The 18381-nt window shown below is 41.4% G+C and overlaps 1 protein-coding gene across 1 annotated transcript in view; it reads left to right on the top strand.

The window, feature by feature from the left end:
- The first annotated feature begins 2599 nt into the window (after positions 1-2599).
- The window catches only part of LOC147747759 (2-5A-dependent ribonuclease-like), a 302563-nt gene continuing 286781 nt past the window's right edge, over positions 2600-18381 (top strand). Inside the window, 1 exon segment of the mRNA XM_086955558.1 lies at positions 2600-2724. The gene's annotated coding sequence lies outside the window, so the exon portion shown is untranslated.

Genomic DNA, 18381 nt, shown 5'->3' with positions numbered 1-18381 from the left:
TAGTCAATAATAACCATAACTCTGCTACCAGAAAACTGATCCAGCGGCTTACCAACAACAGATACTCCACTACCATATACACACCTGGGCCCATAAACACACATACAAACAGTTGAGTAAACCGCTGGAGTCAAAGTTTATATTTTACCACAATTTTCAAGATTAGTTATCCCTCATTCCTAACTAACCTTTCACTTATCAAAAAGTTATTTCCTCTAGTCGTTGGACCATTAGTTGAACTAGTTGATTGTGAAGATTAACACTATTTCTAACTTATTCATTTAAGTAAATAATCACAGACTCCGGAAATATTAAAACCTTTATCTAAATTAAATTCATGTGAATCATCTCAAATACACAGTGCAGTCACCGTCATTCTTAGGAGAGAAATTCAATTAATTAATCATAAAACACATACTTACAATTCATGCAATGATAACTGCCCAGAAAGGGAGAGGACAGAAAGAAAAGAACAATCTGCAAATAATGTGAAATATAATTACCAAGAATGGCGTGAAGACCAGCCCCCTGGCCAAAGGGCTGGTAAGGGTCTCCCGGGAAAGTTCAAGCGACAAAGACTTCAGGACAGGATTTAGGACAGGATAGATGACCTCTCTAATACCAACGGTTGCATTGCACCCTTCTCTGACACTCTCTTCCTCCTCGAGATTCTTCTGTGATCTTCTTATCTAACCTAATTAAATTAGGATAGAAGGTTCTGCATTCAGCTACTTCATCAGCATCTCACAACATCTCTCCCAGCATCAGCATCTCCTTCAGCACCAACAGCATCCTGAGCTCTCGACCCTTCAGCAAATCTCCATCTCTCTAACTAAATAAAGTTATCTCAATTATACCTTTCATTCATCATGTACCACCCACTAAAGTTTCAATATCACAAAAAAAATGAAATCGAATTGGTCAAGCAAGGGGGGAAGATCATCACACCATGCTTACATGTCACTTTACTTCAGTTAGACCATTGTTCATAAACCCATCCCCTTAATTTGTATTCACATTTTTATTTCCCACCCGCATTCATGTTTCATTTGCAACATTTGTTTAACCACATGCGTGCGGGGGTTATTTTTGCGCTACGCGGCTTTTTTCCAAAAGCTGCGTTACATGACGAGCTCAGCTCGTCATCCGCACACGACCACCGTGGCTGATGACGAGCTGAGCTCGTCATCAGCATCGAAGGGGTTAAAGTCTAACATGTAGGTCCATTCAGTTGAACTTTTCTCCGTCCGTTCCCAAGCTTGGACATCCAGCAACCTTGGCTTTGATTCAAACTCTGCCTCATCGTTCCGGGTTTGCTTCCAGTACGCATGCTCAACTGTCACATGGCTCAGCTTACTTCATTCATACACGAGAGGACCAAATGTGCACTAGTAATAAAGTCAGAACAACACATGTTACTTTAAAAAATAAATGGTTTCACTATATACCTTCCATCTCTACTCTATTCCCCTTTACTTATTAATTCTTTCCCCACATTAGCATTAGTAATATAGCTTGTTTTCGCTTCAGCTAAGCAGGTGTCATGCATGCAAGTCTTCAAGACTCCATTTTAGTGCCTGCTGCTCATTCGCAAGAATTTCCCTCTAAGCATAGATTTGTCATTTTGCGCAGATGCAGTTGACGCATGTGCAGTAAAGATTTTCCCCATTAAAGCTGCATTAGTCCTTGGTTCATTTTATTAGTGTTAGCAAACACATAGGCAAGCTTCTCTAACCCGTGTGTTTATGTGGTGCGTATTAGTTTGCAAAAAACGTAATAGATAACATGTTAGTGAGTTAAACGAGAGGATTTCTCCAAGCAAGTCTTTTCAGAGTCCTTGCTCCATCAGTGCTACTCGCTGAAAATCGATTCAACACCTCTTCAGGGGTAGCAAGCGCTATATAAATGCAAACCCCCCACTACTCTTTTCAATCCAAATATATTCACTGCTCAAATAAATGTCCTATATATTTTTTGGGGGGGCAGATTTTATATAGCGCGAACTCGACCCGAAGGTATTGGATCGCTTTACATTAGCACCAGTTACGTTACACAAGGACATATTCATTTCTTGGTAGGCACGGGGAGATTACGTGATTTGGCCAGAATCACAGGATGCTCAGCCCTGGCCATGCTCCAACCTGATTCCCCAGCTCCAAGGTTGGCAACTGTAGCTGTGAGGCCACATCCTCTCTCCCATTTCACTATACTAATTCACCACTAATCCTTTTTGGGTTCCAGAGTAGTGTGCTACTCACTGAAAAAGCACTTCAACGCCTCGTCAAGGGTAGTAAGTGCTATATAAATTCAATTACAATTACAATTTTCAAAACTATGGGGAGAACGTATTTCCCCTGTTGACTTCTACTGAAGCAGAGGCAATTTCCAGAAACAGACAAAATTAAGCCATTTGGCTTAAAAAAAGCTTTGTCTGAATAACGGGTCTATTTACAGTTAAATACTCCTCTATTGGTTTTGAAAAGGTGACACAGTCATGTTACTACGCTGTACGTGATCCTTATTGCAGCTGCTCTCCGCCCAGGGGAGCTGTCGCATTCTTCACAGAGCTGCTGACAGCAAGGCTATGTCGTCACTGTGTAGAAACGAAAGTCGCTGCCTGGCTCCTCCTATAGCTCCAGCTGCGCGCGCTGCTCGAAGCTTTTGCTGGAGCTTGGCTAACCTGGGCACTAAAGCGTCGGCTGCAAAGCTGGACCGGAATTGGGGGTGAGTAACATTCAGTGTTTGTCGTCGAAATCCTCAAGTTACGGCTGGTCGTTGATCAGGCGGCAGTCTTTCAAATGCACATAGGCAGTTGTTTTTTTCCTCCAAATTTTGCGTTCGTGTTACTTGTTTGAAATGCAGGAAACGCGAAGGGACGTCTAGGCTTCAGATTGCTATAGACAGCTGAAGTGACCGTGCAGCATTTGACGCCCGGTGATACCTCAGGGCTGAGCTCCGTCGTAAGCCCCTCAGTAGCCTCGCTTTTGGCACTGAAGGGTGGATGTGGTGGAAACTACTGAAAGTACACCGGGCACGTTCAGCTCCTTTATGACTAAGGCGACTAGATCACTCCACGTACCCCTGGTCGCCACTTTTCCATTCCTGGACCTTTATTTTACATATCTTTGTTATCAGATGCTGTAGTCCAACTGGCTCAAATAAAATGAACCTAGACTACAACTCACAGAACGCACCGTTATGTAAAAGCAAAGTTCAGGAATGGAAAAGTGGTGCGTGCCCTGGTGATATGGAGCCATATGGTTACCCTTCACATAACTTTACAAGCCAGAAGTAGTAAGTGTAGATAAAAGGTAGTAGCCAAGGGACAGTCCTGCTAAATCTACTTGGCTGTGCTACTTTTGAAGTCAAGCCTTGTAATAGCTGCCAAAAGGGTGAGTTTTTGAAGTCGATCGAGATTGAGTAGCCCAGGAAATCAGAATGATTTTGGACTACATAATAGTGATTAGAATTTGGTTGAATTTTCTTAAATATTAAATTTTTACCTAGCAATTATTTTAATCAATAATGTATTCCCGTCAAGTGGTTATCGTGAAATAACAAGCTCCAAACTTTCTGGACGAGTCATAAGAATGCTAAGATTTTCAGTTATGGGGAGCAGGATGCGCAGTTAAGCTCCGCAGACGGCGTATGTGTCACAGGCCAGTTTGTCTCAACAAAAACTGTTGATGAAGTGTGTTGCTGTTTGTTCACGATTTACAGATATGATTAATATATGCACAGTGTTTTAATTGTAATCAAGTGCTAAAGACCTTCTGGGAAGACCACTGCAGCTTGCACTACCCATTTCCCTAAAGCCCTGCCAATGCCAGTGCCAACTAAACCTCTAAGCATCACACTCCTACAAGTGTGAGAATTCACACATTTTTAGGTCACTCAAAGCTATCAAAAAGACCTGGGCTGCTGATATCATTAATTCCTAATGTATATTGAAGTATTAAACACTGCTTAATTCGAAAATAGACAAACAGTGCCACCACGTGGTAGACTGTCACAGGTGCAAGTGCCTTGAATTCAGTACTGCACACTAGGACACACCTACTCAAATTAAGCACTGGCACACAGCAAATATTTTTGTTAAAAATGTCGCTACACTGTGGCTGGAGAGGTTTGAGGGGATTGGAGAACATACATGAGCTGAAGTTTTAGTCTCTCATTTGAAGTGGTTGAGGGAACCAGAAAGGGAGCATTTGGCTGCACAGTGTCTTCTGCAGACTGGTTGTAGTGCATACGCGAACTATATGGCACACTGCTAGTGACAGTGATAAGTAGTGAATGATATGTGCTCGACAAAAAGATCTACCGCTGAATCCCACCGACTACTACCTGCTAGTAGATCTTATTGCGCTGAGAGTCCTAGTTGGAGAACAGTGGATCACTTTAAACTTAGACCCAGAATTTTGGAGAATAGTTTATTTTCACTGTTTTGCAATAGTTCGTCCCTGGTGCCATTTCTTGCTTTTGGAAAGGAAGCACACTAAGTCAGTTTTGTTGTGTTTTACTTTTACAGTAGTATGCAGTACCAAATGTCATGTCACGGATACAAAGATAGGAGCCCAGTAGGAAAGGTCTGTGGGGTACGGCACATTTTGCACATGCATTCACAGACTGCGTCTTGCGTCTTTTCCTATGCATACAAACAGGGGGCACATTTACAAAAAGATGTTGGGTTCCCATGATTAGCTGGTTTACTTATGCAAATGAATTAGTTACTTTGAAATAGTGTCCTAAGTAGTGCGCTATCCGCCATCCGCCATTGCCAGAGAGGAAAAGTGGAAAACCTTAACAAGCAAAGGTTCTCAAAGAGTGGGTTTACTCTGTATAAGCAGCAGTGATTTATACTATAATCCTTAAAGTACTGTTTGCCGTAAAAAAATATTTAACAAAAGCATAAATTGCCCCCCAAGGAATCGTTTGAGAATAATTGCAATTTAAAGATGTCACATCAGTGATCATAAATCCACAAATGCAGGGAAATTTGCACACATGCCACAGAAATATTTAAGAACACTTTTCTGTTCTTCACTTATGATTGCAACATGGCAACATCCATACTACTAAGGTTTTAAACAAAATTGATAGTAGTACGTAAAACACCTTTTGCTTCAGGTATGGATCAGTGAAATACCATACAGAACATAATTTTCACATTACAAATTGTTAAATTCAGAACCACAAAAATTAATGTATAAGCAAAACGGTGTTAGGAATCGATGTTTCGGTCCCCCGGTGGTCTATAAGATCCTAAGGACCATCATCAGAACGAAAAAGTTGCACATATATATCTAATAAAGAGAAATATATAAATCTAATTTAAAAAGGAAATATCCTTAGTATCCCTACATGTATAAAGTATCATCTGCTCACCCCAAAAGAACACAAATGATGAAACACCCCCACGGTGTAGAAGAAAACTCCATATACCGGTGTACAAAACACATATCACCACAAAACAGTGTTCCCAAAATAAGTGACTACCAATAATCCAAGTTCAATCGCTTTAAAAACTCACATTTCAAAAGACTTCCAGCCGGAAGTGCTGCAATGTAAGAAGGGTATGAAAACCCACAATCTAGTAACAAAACAAAAATGTAGCAATACATAAATACTGGTCCTAATGTCAGTGCTTCTTAACGACTTTTTTCAACATATGATCAAACAGTAAACAGTAACTATACTCACAGGTGTTCTGAATAGATCACACCACCTATAATGTCCAAAAATCAATAACAACTCCTCAATATAAGCATTCTCAATTGACGTCATTGCTGAAAAATAGCTGGTAAAATTCTTTCAAAATACTCACGTAGTAGCACCGAGTATCCTATTTTATCTGAAAATACAAGAATCATCTAAGTCACAAACAGTAGCCGAGTGACAACGTACCCTTAATCCCTGTAGTTAGCACCCAATAGTGTCTCAAAGAGAATAGTACTCGCAGAAAAATACTCCTCAAACAAGCGTACCAATCACCTGTAATATAGAACAACATAACCGATATTGAACTTCTTGCTCCCCCATAACTACGAGATTTACGAAAAGGATACTTTTCACCTAGTGGTTTAACACACCAAAACTTACTTCAATGTGAAAACCCACGACGTTGGCTCCACAAACACCCGACTTCAAAGGACCGAGTACCGCGTATAGTTAGAACGCGATCTTAAGATTATTCAGAAACGGAGCCTACGTGATGACATTGTCGTTACACATTCGATCGCGGCCATCTTAGAATAGGTAAAATGATCGTAATATCAATGTAACCGCGTATATAATCGTAACCATAACATCCTACCTTCGCTTATTTATTAATGTAGGACAAGTATCCATGAAAAAGAAGGTCTGCAAGATGACTGTGACCCAATCCGTCACCCACAACATCACACATCATGTCACAATACCCACAGTCCCAATCGCGGCCATCTTAGAGTGGACACAAAAATCATAATATTGATGCCACACTGAGCAAGCCCATGATTAAAGCTACCAAAACCTGAGTAAAGTGTCCAAATAACTGCTAACACGATATCATTTGTGGACATATCATAGACCGATAAAGTCAATGAATTGAAGCAATAAATTATACCTGTGAGACTAAAGCAGAAAGCTACTAAAATGTCTCTGTACCATGAGGACTAACGATGGAATTAGTGTAATTAACCAAATTATACGGAGTAACCAGGAACAGTCCTAGCTATCACAACTGAATTATCCAAATACCATATTGGCCCAAAATAGATATTTATTTACAGTGTTGCCAGGGTATGCCACTTAATCATCAAATTCAACCCTTTTGCTACTGTGTTGCAAGACCAGATCCATTTATTTTCTTTTGCGTGAGCAGACGATCAGCATTATGCTGCCTCTTGGAATTCTTGACCACCTCAAGTACAAACCATTTTATCTCAGTCAGCAAGTGTGACTTTTGCTGATAATGTTGGACAAGAGGAGCAGAGATAACATTGCATCTTATACGTGACTGATGTTGTAGTATACGTTTTCTGACCTCCTGGGTGGTTTTACCAATAGTGGTTAAACAACAGGGACACTGTATACAATAGATTACATTTTTTGTTAGGCAATTTGAATGATGACGCAGTTTTATTTCCCTGCCATTAAGATTACAGCTCTTCACTACAACGTCGTGGGTTTTCACATAGAAGTACGTTTTGGTGTGATAAACCACTAGGTGAAAAGTATCCTTTTAGTAAATCTCGTAGTTATGGGGGAGCAAGAAGTTCAATATCGGTTATGTTGTTCTATATTACAGGTGATTGGTACGCTTGTTTGAGGAGTGTTTTTCTGTGAATACTATTCCCTTTGAGACACTATTGGGTGCTAACTACAGGGATTAAGGGTACGTTGTCACTCAGCCACTGTTTGTGACTTAGATGATTCTTGTATTTTCAGATAAAATAGGATACTCGGTGCTACTACGTGAGTATTTTGAAAGAATTTTACCAGCTATTTTTTGGCAATGACGTCAATTGAGAATGCTTATATTGAGGAGTTGTTATTGATTTTTGGACATTATAGGTGGTGTGATATATTCAGAACACCTGTGAGTATAGTTACTGTTTACCGTTTGATCATATGTTGAAAAAAGTCGTTAAGAAGCACTGACATTAGGACCAGTATTTATGTATTGCTACATGTTTGTTTTGTTACTAGATTGTGGGTTTTCATACCCTTCTTACATTGCAGCACTTCCGGCTGGAAGTCTTTTGAAATGTGAGTTTTTAAAGCGATTGAACTTATATTATTGGTAGTCACTTATTTTGGGAACACTGTTTTGTGGTGATATGTGTTTTGTACACCGGTATATGGAGTTTTCTTCTACACCGTGGGGGTGTTTCATCATTTGTGTTCTTTTGGGGTGAGCAGATGATACTTTATACATGTAGGGATACTAAGGATATTTCCTTTTTAAATTAGATGTATATATTTCTCTTTATTAGATATATATGTGCAACATTTTCGTCCTGATGATGGTCCTGAGGATCTTATAGACCACCAGGGGACCGAAACGTCGACGCCCAACACCGTTTTGCTTATACATTAATTTTTGTGATTCTGAATTTAACAATTTGTAATGTGAAAATTATGTTCTGTATGATATTTCACTGATCCATACCTGAAGCAAAAGGTGTTTTACGTACTACTATCAATTGTGTTTAAAACCTTAGTAGTATGGATGTTGCCATGCTGCAATCATAAGTGAAGAATAGAAAAGTGTTATTAAATATTTATGTGGCATTTGTGCACATTTTTCGGCATTTGTGGATTCTTGATCACTGATGTAACATCTTTAAATTGCAATTATTCTTAAACGAATCCTTGGGGGGCAATTTATGGTTTTGTTATTTACGATACCCAGTCCCTCTGGGAATATTGGGTGGCTCTATTGTGTGTAACGTAAAAAAATATTGATCATTTTCTGCAAGAACTGTTATTAGTAACCATTGTGTACAACATTTAAGTTGCTTGTAATCCTACAATACTAACCATACAATACAGAAAATAAATACAAATAAACTCATATTAATATTGTTCCCTCGATGGCCCTCAAGCACAATAAGGACAATAACATAACATGTGCATTCGTAAAGCGCACATTCACCCAGAATGTTAGCTTGGAGCTGAATAAAAAATGTTTATTGTTACCCAACTCAATGGTACTCCTTTTATCTAGGCCTGGGCAGAAAACTCTGCTCCGTTCTCCGGAGTTTTTCCAACTCTGTGCTCTCCATAGAGCACAGAGTTTAGAAAAACTCAATGGAGTGGTACGGAGCAAAGTTTTTCTTCTCTCGTGGCTCGCCAACTTTAAGTTGACTAGCTCGAGCAAGGAAAATCCAATGCTAGACCATCTCCCGGTTTGATTTCTCAACAGGGGTGGTTGCGGCAGGTCACTACCGCTCTCTTTGAGGAAGCTGCCGCTCAAGTAGAACATCTGCTTGAGCAGCAGAAAAAAGTTGCGCCCTATTGCACTGCCGTTTCTGCTGATTTTACAGCACGGAACAAGCTACCAGTGCTAAAAATCAACATAACTTGCCTCACTCCACCACAAAACTCTGCTGAGTACGACAGAGCTTTTTTGTCGCTTGTGAATTCCACGCAAGCCAAATTTTTATCAACCTCAGAAGGATGAAAGGCTGACTGGGCCCACCAGCGTTTGAACCTGTGACCATAAGATTGAAAACAGGCCTCTAGAGTGGACACATTAGTTCCCTAAGCCACCATACCTGGCATAAATACATTTATTAAACTGCCTCAGAGATTGTTAAATTCATCATCCCTGATTCCTTTCCACAGCTGCTTATAGCTGCTTGAGCAGGCCTAATTGAAGGAATATTTGCATCTGTAGTGCCAAATTTTCACAACTACTTAGATAACGGCTGAAGCGAAACCCTCCTGCTTATGTGCCTTGTCCCAAAATTTGATGGAAACAGAATGATGTCAGAACGTCAGTTTGTCTTTAATTAAGCCAAAGTGTGCCAATGGCTAAAACAGGGAGCGGAGTAGTCCCGATACTAACTTAGGTGCTCCCCGACTTGATCCGTCACTGATACATTCGAGATCAAGCTCAATATTCACTGCTGAACCATTCTTACTAAGAGTGACAGACACAGGTTATAGTTCGAACATTTATATAAGGAATTAATAGACAAAATACATGTAATAGGCAATAAATACATTTAGGGGCAAATCGTACAATTCATAAGTACAAATAACTCAGTAAAATCCTATATGAAATCGGGCATATATTCACCATCTCAAGGTGGGAATTAGAGGTTCCGCTCTATAGTGAAAGGCACGCCCTTGTTATAGGACTTTAGACAAAGACTTTCATACATTTCTACACGAGTACATAGCTCTCAGGATATAAACAAGCTAAAGGACACATCTTACTACATAATACATTTGAGGATTCTTTCATAGTAGTATTGCTTTGTATTTAGTCATTCTTACAGCCTGCTAGATGATAAATTGAACATTAATAGGACGGGATAGTTTGAACATCCTTGATATGGTGATGGGAGACATCTCTGGGAACTCTCCCTCTTTATTAGTGTAAACTGGCAATTCTTTATTTAGAAAAAAAACAACAGTATAAGTCATCACGTTTTATAATAGAACAGTGATTTATGATAGAGGGCAGTGTAAACACAGTTTTATGTTAGAGTGAGTCCAGTTTCTAATGCATGTAAAGAGAGTAAAAGAAAAACAGCTCTCACAACCCCGCCTCTGCTGATTTCTAAATCATCACCCGATCTCTTTATTACCACACATCATCATTAACTTTGGGTTCTTCCTCTTGGATTCTCCCAAGTCCTTCAATGTGTTGAAGAGATCACTTTGCATTTTTTTCAACCTTAACGTCAAGTCTCTTTCGTTTCTTAGCTCTCGTTTCTGACAGATTTTTATATCCACACTCCATTTCATTGCAGAATCCAACCCTTCCCAGGCACCGACTTTTCGAGTTTGGTTAGTTAGTGTGTTATGTTCAAAATGTTAGTAATGTAGCTGTTGAAATGCTTATCCATGCGCGGTATATAAGAGCAGTATTCACAAGCGTGAATGACTTTGCAAACTCTGCCCTCCTTCACAAGGGACCAATCCAACTCAAGGTGATTTTGCATAATCATTGCTCTCATAGCAAGTAATTCTTTATCTATGATGGTCATTGCCTTTAAAATCGGCATGTCTTTCCCAGTAACATGTTCTACACTCTTCTTCTATTCCCCTTTCTCCTCATCTGTTCTTTTACCTTTTGTTCAGTTCATCTACAACTACCCTTTCGTCTTTACTGGTTCCTCAGGTTGCAATATGCATGCTTTGATTAGTAACGCTCATGTTAGTTACAGGAGTAAAGAATTTCATTATATACTCACACTGATCCCTTAACTTAAAACCTTTGTTAGAACATAAAACACGTTTGGTAGACCACAAATACAAATTAGCATCATTCATTGTTGGCACATCTTCCAAAAGTTTTTTGATAAAAGAGATTTAAGGAAACAGAACAAGAAAATGAGTAAGACAGGGTAAATGAAAATATGTGTCCCACTCATGCATAGCAGTTTTCTACCTCCATAACTTTCACACATTCGTCTAACATTTGAAAATACACATTATAACTATACAAACTCTAATACTGTGGAGCATGTGAAACCTTAGTCTTGTGTACTGGTTTATAAACAACAAACTTAGTTATGGAGTTTAGTGGAGCATGAGGGATATCCACTCCCAACAGATAAGCATCCAGCAGCCATCAAATCAAAGAAATAGCAACTGCCAAAACTACATGCAATACTTTGCAGAAGTGCTGCTTTATGATTAGCTTAAATCAGATCAAGGAAATGTCACAATTTCAGATGGTGGTGGTTATTCTTCTAGGTTCTATTCTACCATCCCACCCTTTTAAAAAAGTTACAGGGATTTTTATTCTGCATTAGTTGGTCACTTAAGGAGCTACCACCCTCTTGACCATTACCATACCTGTCTGGCCGTCCTTTTCAACCTTTGTCAGTGATCCACATGAATGAGCTCTTTGTGTGGTTTGCCTTGGTCTCGGGGAGGTTCGTCAATGTCGGTCAGGCAGTCATTAGATTCAAATTGAATTTTGGCAAGGTATGTCGAATCTGGGCCTGAATACAAAAGAGAGAGAAATGCTTCAAACTGTTTGCATTTCTCTCTCTTTTGGGTCATTTGGAATTCGTCAAGTCTAGGCTTTTATCCACGATGCCAGGTTGCTCAGCTTGCTCTGGTACTTCTAACTCACTAACTTACCTTATTGTCTGGAATTTTTCTAGTGGTCAGTAGTCTCTTTTGTGTTATTGTAATAGTTGGCCAGCCTTCCTCAGTGAAACCTCGATCCTTCGAGGTACTCTAGTTTTCTGGCTCTGATGAAGCCGATTCACTCTCAAAGGTGGAACTTCCTTGTACCACGCTACCCTCTGACTCTTGCAGTCTTTGCTTTGGCAGGTTTGTTCCCGCTGTCCAAGAGTTTCACTGTCCCTTTGAATGCGTATTTTCAATCTAGTAGCTGGTATCACAGCAGTTGCTGTAGTGACAATACCTTCACCTGGCTCCTGCTCTGTATCTTGCTCTGTTGATGGAGACTGTGGGACATCAGACTGCTCCTCTCTCTTCAGAAGCCTCAGAAACTTCAAATTTGGGATGGCTCATGGTGTTAGTGGATGTGACTCCGCTTCTTCCTCTTCCTGTCTTATCCTCTTGGTGTGGGAGGCATCTATCCTGTTCAGCAGACCAGCACACTTAACTGCAGTGTTTGTGACCAGGATCACCTGATGGGGGCCTCTTCTGTGCTTCTCCAGAAAGGACTGACCTTCATGTTTCTTTATGTGACCCAATCTTTGGGGTTCAAATCCTGTTTTGGGGATTCTTAAATGGCAGTAGTAGCTGCATCAACCTGATGAGGGATAGAATGCACCACATCAGCCAATCCTATGCAGCACTTGAGAACCAGGTCGTCTGTGACATTCACAAGAGTAACTGCAGAAACAAATGGAATTAGCATGGCTGTCCCATCAATATCTTGTGAAGACACAATCCTCTTTGTTTACAGGGCATACTTAGGATACTCATCAGCATCAGGGGAGAGCATCAGGCCACTTTAGTGATGTGGTGGCACAGGTCTTGATCAATTTACTTTTGAACGTCTGGTTCAATGTTTTTATGATACCCGAGCCTTGGTTCTGTAGCTACAATGGAATTTATGATCAATCCCTAATGCTGTGTACAATATCTGCATCACCTTACTTTTAAAGTGAGTTTCTTGATCCGGTTCAAGATGAACTAGCATTCTGTATCATGGTAATAACTCCTGCAGTAATAATTTAGCAACTGTTTAGACTGTCACATCTCTTGGTGGGATATGCCTCAACCCATTGTGAGAATAAACATACAATGACGGGAATATACCTCAATCGGTTGTATCTGCGCATTTCCAAATAGTCAATTTGGAAACCTTTGGAGACTTTTCAATGTGACTCATGGTCACTACAACCATTTTGCTTCTGACATGCGACACAGCGCTGACACCCAAATGTTACGGTCATTCTTCGCACATCCTTTCTCTCTCCATTTGGCCTTCTCCATTACATAGGCAGTATGTTGCAATTCTCTAATTCATTAAAGATGTGTACAGTATTTAGCAGTATATTGGAGCTAGTCTCTCCTTCTGCATTGCATGGTTCTTCCTTGTGAAAGGTGCTGGACTGATGAGCACAGTAACAGGCAATTTCGTCTGCATAACAATTGCCTCTGGTGACACAATTGTTGCCACACTTGTGTGCTGCACTCTTCACCTCTGCAGTTTCTTTGGGAAATTGCAAAGCTTCCAACAAATTTGACACAACATCCATTACAAATGGGGGATCCTGTGGATGTCATGAAACCTCGCTGCGACCATCACTGCAGTACGAACTCGTACTGGCTGTCAGTGTAAATGGTGGATCGTGAGCCGTCTGAAGTACAATAGGCTCTGATAAAGGTGATCAATTTGCCTGTTTGAGCAGATGTTACATGGCACAGGTAGGACGCTGGCACAACCTCACTTACAGTACATACAGCATAGGTGCTTCTTAAAATACCACGTCGGTCTCTCAAAGAAGACCCATCAACAAAAACAGTATGATCAGATTCAGAAAGGGGTAAATCCAGTAGGTCGGGCCTCAGTTTCCTGCACAGTTTGGTAACAATAACACCGTTGGGCCAAAATCATTCATCATCTCCGGCTAAAGGTGGCAACGGAAAAGCAGGGTTTAGTGTGTTGCATCTCCTGAGGGAAACGTTTTCGGCTGCTAAAATGATTCTCTCATAATGTGTAAAGTGTTTGTTTCTCAAATGTTACATGTCAGTACGGTTCATGAGAATAAGAGTCATTACAATTAGGGGGTAACCGATCACGATCCCCGTGGTTTGCTGAAACCACTGCAACTGCTTTGAACCACCAGGCATCGCTGCTGCCACTGAATCAAGAGTCACAGATAAATACTCGGTGGGGCCCTTAGTCTCCCCATGGTCTTGTGTTAATACTAATAATGCACATCCATCTCTTTCCTGGCAAAGGAGTGCACATTCTTTAGTATAGTCTGCCATTCCAAGTGCAGGTACGCTGCAAAGTAAATTCTTGAGCTCCTGAAAAGCTTCCATGCTTTTGTCATCCTTTGGTACTATGTCATTGACATCAGTGTGTGTCAGCCTCAGTAAAGGCTTCGCCACAAAGGAAAAGTTCAGGATCCATTGTTGGCAGTAGCCAACCATGCCCAAGAACTTTTGCACTTCTCACTGTGAGGTTGGAAATTTCATTTTAAGAACTGTCTCCATGCATTCATGGGACACAAGCCTCACTGGTCTTCTATCTGATGCCCCAGATACATGACTTCCTTCTGACAGTACTGTAATTTCTCAGGATGAACTTTATGCCATTCTCACCCAGGTGGTTGAGCAGAGCAATCGTGACTTGTTTACAAGCTTTCTTTGTCTTTGATGAATTAAAAGATTTTTGATGTACTATATTGGGATCAAACGACATGGTAGCTGCAGAGACTCTAGGTTCCTTTCAAGTAGCTGATTGAAATGGGATGGACTTTCAGTATACCCTTGTGGGGCACAACACCACGCAAGGGTCTTCTATCGGAACCAGAATACAAAGAGAAACTGAGAAGAAGGCTTGACAGAGGTCAATGACTGTGAACCATCCGGCTCTGCAGGAATTGGAAACATAATAAAAGCAGGGTTCGGTACCGCAGAATAGCATTGAATGACAATTTGGTTAATTTTACAGAGATCCTCAACTATTCTTCACTTTTTGCTTGCTTTTTTGTAAGGCAATGATTGGTGAATTACATTGACTTCCAATAACTTCTTATAAAATGCTCTGTTCTATCATACACTCGATGAAGGGGATAATTCCAAAAATGGCTTCTGGGGAAAATTTGTAAGGACGGGTTTGGGGGAAAACAGCATTGGGTCGGAGGGTCTCAACCCAATCTTGGGCTACTTTGACTCCAAAACACGACAACTGATCGTACAATCTACCATCCTGTCCAGGCTGGACTACGTGAGTGTCCTGCTGTTAGGAGCAAACAAAACTGAAATAAAGAGATTCCAACGGATCCAGAATTCGGCTGCAAGGGCTATAGTAGGTCTTCCAAGAAGGTGCTCGGCAAGAGCGACCATTCACAGACTACATTGGCTACCCATGGAAGCCTGCATCCAGTTCAAGGCCCTCATATTTGCCTTTAAAATCCTGAAGAACGAAGGTCCAGAGCTCCTCCGTTCGTTGTTGACCCCCTATTACCCTAAAAGGAATCTCCGGTCCATGGGACAACACCTAGCCATGGTACCCCACACAAAGTTATGTCGCATCGGAGGGCGTTCCTTCAAACTTCTGGGGGCCAAGTTATGGAATTCCCTTCCTCTCCACATCCGATGCATCGACAATATTCTAGCCTTCCGCAGAGCGACCAAAACCCATCTCTTTCCCTCCCTGTAGGTCCCGTCTGTCGTTTCAGTTGGTTATGTTAGGGTTCTAGCGCCGGGACGCCCCGTTGCTGGGGCAGCTGTTTGCGCTTTACAAAACAGATAACATAACATAACAGGGTGATATGTAGAGGTTTGGCACCTTTGATCATTCCAATTTCTCTCCCAGTGAAATCCCAGACATCCTCTCCAACTATTTACCTCAAATCATTAGGTTGATCCTCCTCCGTAATGATCAGATACACTCCAATGACAGACCCCAACGTTTATGATTTGAACTCTGCATCACCTGCTTGCATCTCATTCTGACTTTGTCTTGCATGCAGTAAATGACGCATTTGAGTTTACAAAGACGATTCCTTCCTAGCAGGTTTACAGAACTAGAATCGCAAACCATGAACTGCTTTTCTCTCTGATTTCTCCAATTTTTACTGGAACAGGGGCAGTAATTTGGTTGGTGCGCTGTTGATTGTGATGCCTATGACTTCGACTTCTTTTCCTGAGAGGGGAAGGTTAGGAAACTCCACTGTTCTGATGGGCCAATGAGTGGATCCTGTGTCTGTTAGGAAAGATACTGGCTGTCTGTTAACCTCTCCGTTCAAATATGCTCCACTCTGCTTCACTTCCAGGACTGCTCTAAGTATACACTCCTCCTTCCCCCTCAGGCACGGTCACTGGTTTTGATCAAAATCTGCAGAAGTCTCAAACATCATAGGGACTGGGCCATTTTGAGACCTCATCAGGTATTGAGGTATTCTGTTAGTGATTTGGAAATGTGGATTTCCTCCTGGCAGCTTCCTTGGGCAAGGGGAACTCTGTGGCATGCCAGACTTTGGGATCTTCAGGACTGACCTACTGTGTCTGGGTAACAGGAAAGCTATCCCTGCCCTGCAAGATGTGCGGTTTGGGCATCGTTCATGACTTATCTGGGTTATAACTCCCGCTTCCAATGCCCCACCTTGTTGCAAATCTGTCAAGGGGTAATCTTCTTTAGTGCACTTATGCTGGTTCCTGACACTTTACCTCAACCTCTTCCCATCCAAGGGGCATACCCAACATAGGTCACAGAAACTCCATGCATTGCCATCCCATAACCGAGATCTGTTTTAGGGCCTTTCTATGGAACTTTAAACCCCTTTGTCCCTCCAGCCTGTGATAATTGAGTTTGGGCTATCATATTCTTCTCCTTAAGCACCTTTCGCTTGGCTTCCAACATGTCACTACAATATTTAGCGTACTGCAGGATCTTGTCAACTGGTTTGCTCTGCCAGCATAGGACACCTTGGAAAATGTTGTTAATGATCTTGGGTCTCTGTACAAAAGAGGATCGTTCATGCTGCTGTGCTCCCTGTACACCTGCATTAGCCTCTCAGAGTAGGCGTGCACCAACTCTTTTGGCTCTTGAGAGGTTTGTTAAATTTTTGGTTAATTAATTTCTCTCTGGGGAACCATTGTATTCAGATATTTAATGACTTAGTTATATTTAATTTTGACTATGGGTGAAAGTGTATTTGTCATTGCCACCTTATGGGTTCTGTGTTGTTCGATCAACTGCCCTCATACATTCTGCCCATAAGTCCTTTGAGACCCCCCACCTCAAAGAGCACATCCAAATGTTCCCACAAGACCTTTGATATGGTGAAATGTGTTCCATCTGTGTATACCACTAATCAAGATTCTCTCTGAGTTATGGGAGTGAGTTTGCAAAGTGGCAAAGATCTGATTGTGATCACAGGACACGTACGTACTCCTCCATGTACTTCTCTCATAGGATACTTCTTCACCGTTCCCCCTGTAGCTCCTTCCCCATCTTCCTTCACACTCCCTTTCTTACATTTGACGTTGACCTTCTCCTTGCTGGACAACAGTTCCCTGAATTTATGAGGCTCGCTCCATTACCTAAGGTTCTCAATCCGTTCCCTTACATGAATCTGTAATTGCTACAATTTTAACGCCTTCTCACCCATCATCACCCTAAATTTTTCTGCAACTTCTTTTGCTGAATTATGTCAATTCCGCCAAGTTTTCCATTCTCGCATGCAACTCTCACTGCTTCCTGCTCATCTAGAGTGATTCGCTCTCAGTGCAATGCTTTAGGAAGTTCATTCCCACATTTCCCTTAACAACTTCTATGAATTCTGTTTTCAGTTCTATATGTAACAATCTGTACATTTTGTTTAAAAAAAATCAAAGAATATCATCAAGAACGTAATAACTATCATTCCCACCAATCCAAAAGCTAAAGCCACATAATTGTTCTCAAAATACGACCAATGCATTCCACCTCAGTGCACCCTCTACAACTCCCAGCATACACAGTTTCCGAATTCATTTGCTTCCCTTGCACCATTCAAATCTCTATTAATACTCCACATTATCTTTCTTCTGCTACTTCATCTCTTGGAACCAGGATTGGTACAGGACCGTCTGGACCATGAATGTGCAGTAATCGGTTCTATAGGCAATTGGGTTTGTCAATTACCAGTCAGATCCAATCGGGACCATCACCTTTACCACTAGATCTGGCAGAGTGTAAATATGTCTTAAATCATGCCAAAGCATGCCCCAGCTAGTACCAGGAGCGCTTAGTCCCGAGGAGCCAACTCCAACATGGCTGTCCGGCGATTCAGCTCCGTGGAAGCCCCGCGCACAACATCCTAACGTGGCCCTTCAAGCCCCACTAAATTATCAGAAAGGGTCAAATGCCAACATCGGACGATCTGGAGCGTCTGCCGCTGTGGCCGCCGATACATCCAGTGGGTGCTCTGCCGTGATATCGGCAATATCCTCCCCTGGCGATAGCACCTCAAGATGGCGCCCGAGGTGAAACGGAGGTAGCAGTGCAGGGCCGCG

This window comes from Lissotriton vulgaris, chromosome 1_1, assembly GCF_964263255.1.
Source record: "Lissotriton vulgaris chromosome 1_1, aLisVul1.2, whole genome shotgun sequence".
In the NCBI taxonomy this organism is placed as follows: domain Eukaryota; kingdom Metazoa; phylum Chordata; class Amphibia; order Caudata; family Salamandridae; genus Lissotriton; species Lissotriton vulgaris.
This window is presented reverse-complemented; position numbering and strand designations above follow the sequence as displayed.